Here is an 8865-nt window from a genome sequence, read left to right on the forward strand (position 1 = left end):
CAACCGTGACCATACATGGAGAGAAGCTGAGAAAGGTCAAACTCAACCTCGACCCAATCCCACTTCCCACCAACAACCCACCTACCGCACTCACACATAACTCACCCAAACGCAAGTCTCATCCCATGACTCTGCGTCGACGCAACTAAACATGCACTCTAGCTCTCGCCCCTGAAGATGCAGGACGTCATGTATCTATCAGTGGAGGTTAAAATGGCCCATTTCCAATAAGAACTCCTTTCCGCATATCTAATGAAACTTCTCCACTTCCTTCCGACCAATATAACCTTAGCGAGAGTCAGATAAACATATCCTCATTCACTGAGACATAACCTTCATCCTCCAAAATGAAATGCATCATTAATTACCCACCTTAAACATCAACTATCTTTAAAAAAAAAAAAAAAAAAAAAATTCTTAGCAACATACCTATAGACCAGATCAAGAGATTCTCCCCTTCGGAAATCTACCCCTACCCACCCATACCTAAGGTCCCCGCTACCATCCTTCCAAGTAAAATAGACATGGTACACCTACTGAATAAATCGACTACTCTTGACATGGACTCCTTCGACCTCCATTGTTGTGGTATTAACCAAATTCTCAAATTCTTTTGCACGAAGTAACACCTTCCAAAACCTTTCAACCCCCATTCCCGATTTACTGTAAACCTAGATTAAGTTTATTCTTGTGTCTCACCCAATATCTTAAATAACATAATAATTCTTACGAGAAACTATATACATACTGTGAAATAAAACAAGTGCTAAGTGACACACCAAACTGACCATAGAACAGTGTTTAGAAAATGACACTCCCTACAGTGATAATGATAAAACACATGAACGCCATAACATTTGGAAACTGATTTCAACAGTGATATCAAATATATATAGTGTAACCTTTCATATAAAAATGGATATAACATGTAATCTGGTGAGACACAACGTTACTCTTCTGAGACACATCACATACCTATACCTACAGTTCAAGATATCCCTTTGGGACCTCAGATTCACTTCAGCACCCCCCCCCCATCTTCACATTTAACCACCCAGGATTTTGTGTCTCTGAAATTTTTTTCACTGTATAACCATAGGTATAGATTTTTGTTAACCATGTAACCTTAGGTGCCGGGAGCCACCTAACCCCAGGGGGAGAGCGATATGTATACGCCTCATATACATGACGAGTAGTATCGCCCAGTCATATAACCCACTCACTCCCTCACTCACTCACTCACTATCCGACGACGGTCAAGCATCATTTCGCTGACCAATCTGCCGACAAAGCACTTCCTGCCGCGCCACCAGGCGACATACACACGCGACCACACAGTAATAAACACATTATTACGTATACTGACGAACCTCCCCTGGATATATACCATAGTCTGGCTGTCAGACTAAATTATAAATCATAAATGTAAATCATAATAAGATGTGACGAACTAAATCTCGCTCGCATAAACTCTTAAGTTTATACGAGCGTGGCACCTCACAAAACGAGTTTCCGGCCTTCTTAAGGCAATGCACGGAGCTCGGAGAGGAGTCGGTCCGATGAGACGTACCTTGTAATAACCATGTGCAAATTGTAATATAGAACTAGGAGGTGATTGGCTTAGTGTAGAAACATAGAAAAAATTGTGAACAATAAAGAAAAGATAAACCAGTGACATTTATTATGAACCGCCATATGAAGGGGATACAATTATTATTATTATTATTACTATTATCATTATTATCATCATTATCATTATCATTATTATCATTATCATTATTATTACTATTATTATTATTATCATTATTATCATTATTATTATTATTATTATTATCATTATTGTTATTATCATTATCATTATTATTATTGTTATTGTTATTATTATTGTTTTGTTACTATTATCATTATTACTATTATTATCATTATCATTATCATTATCATTATTATTTTTATTACTATTATTATCATTATTATTTTTATTACTATTATTATTACTATTATTATTATTACTATTACTATTACTATTACTATTACTATTAATATTATTATTATTATTATCATTATTATTATTATTATTATTATTATTATTATTATTATTATTATCATTATCATTATTATTATTATCATTATCATTATTATTATTATTATTATTATCATCATTATTAGCATTATTAGCATTATTATCATTATTATCATTATTATCATTATCATCATTATTATCATTATTATCATTATCATCAGTATTATCATTATCATCATCATCTTTATCATTATTTTCATTATCATTATTATTATTATTTTTTATTATTATTTCTATTTTATTATTTTCAGTATCATTATCATTATTATTTTTGTTACTATTTTTATTACTATTATTTTACTTATTTATTATTGTTGTTGTTGTTGTTATCATTATTGTTATTATTATTATTGTTATTATTATTATTATTATCATTATCATTATTATTATTATTATTATTATCATTATTATTATCATTATTATCATTATTATCATTATCATTATCATTATCATTGTCATTATTATTATTATTATTATTATTATTATTATTATTATTATTATTATTATTATTATTATTATTATTATTATTATTATTATTATTATTATTATTATTATTATTATTGTCATTTTTATTATTCAAATTATCCGCGCGTTGCTGCGAGTTTGTGAATAATCCCTAACCTAACCATACCCCACCTAACTTTAACCCTTAACCCTAACCAATATATATATCAGAATATACGTGATTATGGGAGTTTATCTCCAAAACCTAAGGAGGAGTTCGTGAACAAAGAGACAGACTACTTTATTTTAGTAGATTGGGGTCTATCTGCAAAAGCCTAGGAGGAGTTCGTGAATAATCTTTAACCTAAGCATTGTAATGGATTTTTAACACTACATGGTGAATGGTACTCGGCTGTAAGAGATGAATTGAAACAAACTAAATATTTCTGAACTCGCTTATTGCATTTTTTATTGATAAAGGTTTATTGTATAAAAGATGTAGAGAGATATATACATTAATATACATTGCGGGGAACACCCCGCCAGTGGGGGAGTTGTCGTACCCTAGTGGATGGAAGGTGAGGGCGTTGGGAGGTCAGTGAGGAGGGGGCGCCGCCCTGAGCACCCCAAGCATCACGCCCATGGCCGTGTGGCGGACAAGGAGGGCAGCTCTTATTACCCGACTGCTGAGGAGGCTGCCCTCTGCAGGGTGGGCGGGGGTCTGCGGCGCTGGTCGGAGGGCCTCCGTGGCCGGGCAGGACAGTAGGTAGTGCAGCAGCGGGTGGCGGCTGTGCCTTCCGCAGTGATCGCACTGTTGCCCCTGGAAGCCGTTGTATAGCTCCTCCCTAGTGCAGTAGCCCAGCCTGACTCTCTGCAACAGCACACCGTCCGCCCTGGGCTGTTGATGGAAGGCGCCCAACGTCTGATAGTCGGTGGTGGCGGCGTACCAAGCAGCTTGTCTTTTTGTTCCCTCTAACTGCCGGTGAGTCTGGTGGACGCGGTGGGCTGCGGCACGCCTGGTTCGCGCCTTCACATACGACAGGATAAGTGGCACGTGCCTGGTCACGTGGGGGGCACCAGCGGCTCTTCTTGCAGCAACGTCGGCGGACTCATTGCCTCGCACACCCACGTGGCTGGGCATCCAGTGCAGCCTTAACCGACGTCCCTGTGCGGCAAGGCTCTGCAGTCTGCCCAGGATGGCGGTGACGAGTCCCACGTTGTCGCTGGGGTGCGGCTGCTGGAGGACCTGCCACGCCGTCCTGACGGTTCTGGGCGTGCTCCAGGACCAGGTGGATGGCCACGAGCTCCGTCTGTAGGGTGGGGCAGTAATCCGGCGTCCTCTCGAGCAGTTCGGTCCCAGCAGTGATGGCAGCGGCACCCGTCCTGCCACTTTCGGGGTCGACCGAGCCGTCGGTGTAGTATATGGCACTGGCCGGCTCAGACACCCGCGCCACCGACATGAGGATGTGCTGCCGCAGTTCTTCGGTGGTGCAGAGCTCCTTGCCGGTCGGTAGCCGGGTGGTGGAGAACTCTGTTGTGGGGGGGCTCCCACGGGGGTGGGGCTCGGTAGGTGCGGGCCGGGAGGTCGGCGTGTTGCCAGCGCCAGCCGTCAATGTGGGCGAGACTGTGGGTGGCCAGGGTGGACTGGAGTAACCGCGGGTTGCGGTGGAGGACATCCTTCCCTTGCGTCATTGCAAGCCGTAGTCTTCTCTGTGCTACTCCTTTGGAGTCGCGCTGCAGGACCCTGGGCACGCGGTAGGCCACGATCTGTTCGACTCTGGTGGTGAGTGGCATCAGGCGGGTCTCGTCCTCATGGCGGTGTTTTGCATCACCTCGAGCCGCTCCTGTTGGCTACGGGAGAGCGATATGAGGACTGGGGCGCTGTAGTCCACCAGGGAGCGCACTGCAAGTACGAAGTACAGTCGGAGGACGGAGAAAGTGGTCCCCGCTGTGAGTCGTGTCATGGCTCGCATTACGTTCAGCCTGGCCTGGGCCCTTTCCCTCAGGTGGGCGGCGTGGGCTGTGAAGGACAGCCGCTTGTTCACCCATACCCCGAGGTACTGGTATGAGTTGGCCCAGGCCAGTCCGCGGCCGCCAGTCCCCAAGGCTGAGGCCCACGCCCGCTGCCCCAGGCTCCGCGACACGGGTTGGCGATAGGGGTGTGATCCCTGGGGGCCGGTCGGCTAATCCCTTCCCTCGGCTCTAGCGCGGCCTGGGCTCGGGGTGGGTAAAGACCGTGGAGGCCTGCCGCCGACCCCACGCTGACCTGGTTGGTGGTGGTGCAGGCTCGAAGGCTTGCCGACGCTGCTGCTCCGGCTGAGGCTGGCTACGTGGTGGGTGCTGGTGCTTGGTGTCTTGGTGCCGTGGTGCTCCAGCGACGAAGTTCTGTTGTTGCGACTGGCTGCGTGATGTCCTCGAGCGGCGTCGTTGCTGCCGTCGCGGAGGCCCGTGGAGGTCTGTTGCTGCTGTTGCGGTGCCCCCTGGGGCTGCCGCTGTTGCTGTTGGGGTTGCTGGGGAAGCCTGGGGAGCCTACGGAGCCTCTCAGGGCACCGGGGGTTCCAGGCATGATGCCTACAGTATTTCCGCAGTTGGGGCATTTTACGGAGGTGGCCTGATTGGCTTTGTGCCTTGCGATGCAATCCTCCGTCGGGTGCGGCAAGCTGCGCACACCACATCTGGCGACATGTTCACACCGTACCTGGAGGTGGTTGTATCTCTGGCATTTATAGCGTCTCACCGGTTCCCCCCGATGAGGACGCAGAGAGTACCTCCCCCAACAGCCGAGGTCCAGTTTGGGGGGCGGCTGTCCCTCCATCACCACCGCACTTGCCTTGTGGGGAGCTTATCCGCGCGGGAGCGCAGTCGCTCGGCTAAGATCACCTTTGGGTGAGCCTCTACCGCTTCCAGGGGCAGGTCCAATGGATAGCGCTCCAGCACTGTGGGGGCCTCCAAGTCGCTCCAGTGGGAGCCCCCGAGTCGCTCCTGTGAGGGCTCCCGAGTCGCTTCTATGGGGGCCCCCGAGACGCTCTACTGAGGGCTCCTGAGTCGCTCTAGTGGGGCCCCCGAGTCGCTCCTGTGGGGGCCCCCGAGTCGCTCTACTAAGGTCCCCCGAGTCGCTGCAGTGGGGCCCCCAATTCGCTCCACTGTGGCCCCCGAGTCGCTCCATTGGGAGTCCCTGAGTCGCTCCATTAGGGGACCCCGAGTCGCTCCAGTGAAGGTCCCTAAGTCGCTCAAGTGGGGGCCCCCGAGTCACTCCTGTGGTAGCCCCCGAGTCGCTCCTGTGGGGGCCCTCGAGTCGCTTCTGTGGTGGCCCCCGAGTCGCTCTTGTGGGTTCCTTCGAGTCGCTCCTGTCGGGGCCTCCTAGTCGCTTCTGTGCGGGCCCCCGAGTTGCTCCTGTGGGTTCCCTCGAGACGCTCTACTGAGGGCCCCCGAGTCACTCCAGTGGGGCCCCCGAGTCGCTCCACTGGGGCCCCCGAGTCGCTTCTGTGTGTGTGTGTGGGGGGGCCAGTCGCTCCATTGGGGCCCCCGATTCACTCCATTTGGGGCCCACGAGTCGCTCCTGTGGTGGCTCCGAATCGCTTCTGTGGCGACCCCCGAGTCGCTTCTGTGGGTGCCTACGAGTCGCTCCTGTGGGAGACCCGAATCGCTCCTGTGGGGGACCCGAGTCACTCCTGTGGGGGCCCCCGAGTCGCTCCTGTGGGGGCCCCCGAGTCACTTCTGAGGGGGCCCCCGAGTCACTTCTGTGGGTGCCCATGAGTCGGTCCTGTGGGGGACCCCAGAGTCGCTTCTGTGGAGGCCCCCGAGTTGCTCCTGTGGGTGCCTTCGAATCCATCCAGTGGGGGCCCCCGCGTCGCTCCTGTGGGGCCCCCGCGTCGCTCCTGTGGGAGCCCCCGTGTCGCTCCTGTGGGGGCCCCCGCATCGCTTTTGTAGGGGCCCCTACGTTGCTCCTGTGGGGCCCCCCGTGTCGCTTTGGGGGTCCTCAAGTCTCTCATGTGGGCCCCCCCGCGTCGCTCTATTGGTGGCCCCGAGCCGCTCCAGTGGGGGCCCGAGTCGCTCCATTGGGGACCCTCGAGTGTCTTTCAATTCTAACAACTCTTGCGTTCTAATTGTCAATCAACAAAGTATTAGCAACCCAGCTTTCCTTAAGAAAATCAAGCAAAACTTTTAGTTAAGATAGAAATTGACAATCATATTCAGGATATTGAATCAGAATATCGAATTCATTAAAATCTCAGAATAATAATATAATTTATCAAAGTGGTCATGTTTAAATTCATCTAAAATAGTTGACCGTAATGTCAACCATAACATCTATTTACCATACCCACTGTCAGATGTACGATATCATTTGTATGTTCCTGTTTGCATTTTTCCTCGTAAAAGTAGTGTAAGATATCATCAAATCATCATTACATCAAATCACCATCAAATCATATCACATCATCACATCATTTTGTAACGTATCCTATCAGCGTATCATCCTATCATCATGCCATCATCAGGCCATCATACCATCATGCCATATCATCATACCATCATTCCATCATCATACCCTCCTGTGGGGGCCCCGTGTCGCTCCTGTGCGGGCCCCCGCATCGCTTCTGTGAGGCCCCACGTCGCTCCTGTGGGGGCCCCTGCGTCGCTGTGGAGGCCCTCCAGTCGCTCATGTGGTGGCCCCCCGTCGCTCTATTGGGAGCCCCCGAGCCGCTCCAGTGGGGGCCCCCGAGTCCATCCAATGGGGGCCCTGAGTCCATCCAGTGGGGGCCCCCTAGTCCATCCAGTTGGGGACCCCGAGTGCCTCATGTGGGGGCCCTCGCCTCGCTCATGTAGGGGCCCCCGCGTTGCTCATAAGGGGGACCCCGAGTTGCTCTATTGGGGGCCCCGCGTCGTTCTATTGGGGTTGCCATCTCGCTCTTGTGGGGGGCCCCGAGACGCTCCAGTGGGGCCTCCGACCCGTTCCTGTGTGGGGCCCAGAGCCGCTCATGTGGGGGGGGGGGCTGAGACGCTCCATTGGGGGCCCCCGAGTCACTCCTGTGGGGGCCCCCGATTTGCTTCTATGGGGGCCTCGAGTCGCTTCTGTGGGGGCCAGCGAGACGCTCCATTTGGGGCCCCCGAGTCGCTCCAGTGGGGCCCCCAGAGTCGCTTCAGTGGGCCCTCCGAGTCACTCCAGTGGGGGCCCCCGAGTCGTTTCAGTGGGGGCCCCCGAGTCGTCCTTGTGGGGGGCCCCGCGTTGCTCCTGTGGGGCCCTCGCGTCGTTGTGGGGGCCTTTGAGTCTCTCATAAGGGAGCCCCTGCGTCGCTCTATTGGAGGTACCGAGCCGCTCCAGTGGGGGCCACCGAGTCGCTCCATTGGGGGCCCCCGAGTCACTTCAGTGGGGACCTCCAAGTCGCTTCAGTGAAGGCCTCCAAGTCGCTCCAGTGGGGGCCCCCTTAGTCGCTCTAGTGGGGGCCCCCGAGTCGCTCTACTGAGAGCCCCCGAATCGCTCCAGTGGGGGCTCCCGATTCGCTCCTGTGGGGACCCCCGAGTCGCTCCTGTAGGGGCCCCCGATTCGCTTCTGTAGGGGCCCCCGAGACGCTCTATTGGGGGCTCCCGATTTCCTCCACTGGGTAAACCCCGAGTCGCTCCAGTGAAGGCCCCCAAGTCGCTCCAGTTGGGGCCCCCGCATCGCTACTGTGGGGGCCCCCACGTCGCTCCTTTGGGGCTCCCGCGTTGCTTCTGTGGGGGCCCCCGTGTCGCTGTGGGGGCCCTCGAGTCTCCCATGTGGGGACCCCCGCGTCGCTCTATTGGGGGCCCCGTTCCGCTCTAGTGGAGGCCCCCGAGTCCATCCAGTGGGGCCTTTGAGTCGATCCAGTGGGGGCCCCCGAGTCCATCCAGTTGTGGCCCCCGAGTGGTTTTTGTGGGGTCCCTCGCGTTGCTCATGTGGGGGCCCCCGCTTCGCTTTATTGGTGGGCCCCACATCGCGCTATTGGTGGGCCCCGCGTCGCTCTATTGGGGGCTCCGCGTCGCTCTTGTGGGGGGCCCCGAGCCGCTCATTTTGGGGGTTCAGATCCGCTCCTGTGTGGGGCCTTGAGTCGCTCCTGTGGGGCCCCGAGCCGCTCCATTGGGGGCCCCCGTGTCGCTCCTGTTGGGGCCCCTGATTCGCTCCTATGGGGCCCTCGAGACGCTCCATTAAGTGCCCCCAGTCGCTCCAGTGAAGGCACCCAAGGCGCTCGAGTGGAGGCCCCCGAGTGGCTCCTATGGGGGTCCTCGAATCGCTCCTGTGGGGGCCCCCGAGTCGCTCCAGTGGGACCCCCCGAGTCGCTCCAGTAAGGCCCCCGAGTCACTCCTGTAGGGGCCCCCGA

General features: G+C 52.5%; 1 pseudogene; it reads right to left on the reverse strand.

Annotated features, from left to right (window-relative positions):
• Positions 1-3099: 3099 nt before the first annotated feature.
• On the reverse strand, positions 3100-4497 carry LOC143022638 (uncharacterized; annotated as a pseudogene).
• Positions 4498-8865: the final 4368 nt, after the last annotated feature.

The sequence above is a fragment of the Oratosquilla oratoria genome, unplaced genomic scaffold (genome assembly GCF_046742065.1).
Source record: "Oratosquilla oratoria isolate Oo_2021 unplaced genomic scaffold, ASM4674206v1 SCAFFOLD131, whole genome shotgun sequence".
NCBI lineage: Eukaryota > Metazoa > Arthropoda > Malacostraca > Stomatopoda > Squillidae > Oratosquilla > Oratosquilla oratoria.